The sequence below is a fragment of the Arachis ipaensis genome, chromosome B09 (genome assembly GCF_000816755.2).
Source record: "Arachis ipaensis cultivar K30076 chromosome B09, Araip1.1, whole genome shotgun sequence".
NCBI lineage: Eukaryota > Viridiplantae > Streptophyta > Magnoliopsida > Fabales > Fabaceae > Arachis > Arachis ipaensis.
In genome coordinates this window covers 2,234,046-2,235,801 of record NC_029793.2, presented here as the reverse complement: position 1 = coordinate 2,235,801, position 1,756 = coordinate 2,234,046, and positions in this window count along the sequence as shown.

Sequence of the window (1,756 nt, the reverse complement as noted above, 5' to 3'; positions counted from 1 at the left end):
AGAAACATAAATTTAAAATTTAAATTTTAAATTTCAGTTTTATTTAGTTTGTATTTTGAATATGTATTTAATTTTAAAAGGATATTAAATTTATTCATATTTTTAGATGTGTTTGTTTTAATTTTTTTTAAATTATTGTAATAAAAGGCTGAATATTGTACAACTTTTAAAGGATACCTAGTTGAATTGATAATTATGTATGTTTTTAGAAACAGTCAAATTATTGTGTAAAGATGTTAAAAAAATGAGGAATGTTAGGAGGTCAGCAATTTTGGTGTTTTGTAACCATCAATTGGCCAATAATAGTATTTTTAATGGTGTGAGATGGCATCTAATGGTGGGAGATGACTCACTTTTATTTTGATGATTAAGTGGTGGCCAAAAAACACAAAAGTTGCTGACTTTTCCTTAAAAAATTTATTCTTTCGTTTCAAAACTTCTATATTTTTTTTTTCAATCTCTTTAAATACTTTGGAATATTAAAAAGGATTAAAATTATCTTAAAAAATACAATAGTTTAAGTAAGTTTAATTATATTATTAGTTTAAGTAAGTTATCTTTAAAAAAGGTAATTTAAGGATTTTATTTAATTTTTTAGGATTTGAATAATTTTGCTTGTAAAAATCATATTTTATGAATATAAATGATAATTTCTTTTTTTATGGATAGATATATCAACATTTTCAACTTTTATAGGTACAAATAGAAATTTATTCTTATTCAAATATAATAGTATATATGCAAAAGATGAATTCCTCCTCCGATCCTCCCTTTAATTGCAAAGGTTAAATATCATCTATTTGATTTAACTAATTTTTACAAAAAAAATAAAAATAAATTAAAATAAATTAAAACAATGCTATTTGCACATTAATTAGATTTATTACATACAAAATATAAATTGATTACAATAATACTATAGTTCTTTAAATTGATTATTGTTTAGCTTTATTTTGATTTTCTTTCATTTGTCATAGTATGTTACATCATTTTCTCAACGTCTTCCACTTCTTGTATACAGTAGCGGAAATATCATCTTCCAGAGGAGGACGTGCATGTGTTCCCCACTTCCCCGTTACTTCATTATGGTAACACTCTTCGAAGATTGTCAATACCTACATTTTCTCTTTTTTTTTGGTACTGGAACCCTTATTTTTTGGTAAGCCAGTGAAAAATTAGGACAGAATTACTTGTTCACAATAGTTTTATTGGCAATGTCAACGAAATTAGTATTTGCGTTTTATTGTGTATGATATAGTAGGTTAAAATAAAAAATAAATGTGAAATGTGTGTCAATGTATATTTTGTTGTTGTTTTTTATTTATTTTTTACTCTTGTTAGAACTCCATCCTCTTTTATTGGAATCAAGAACTTGCTATAAATAATTATAAAAATAATAGCAAGTTATATAAAAATAAAATCACATGTGAAAAAATAAAATTAAAATTAAAATTTTATACCACACACAATATTAAATACAAATTTAATAATAAAAATAGAGTAGTAAAATGATAAAAAAAATACTTTCAAATGGTTCGGATGAAATATGGTCTGAAAATGGTAGTGAAAGACAAATATTTCTAACAGATGGAACCTTACGTAAAAATAGTGGTGGAAGGCTAGTATTTCTAATAGAAACAAAAAACAATTTTTACGGAAGAGGAAAGTCATATATTTCTATTTTTTCAAAGAATTGTGAATTAATTTTTTAAAAAATTAAAAGATTTTTTTTTAAATGATGTCAAACACGCATATT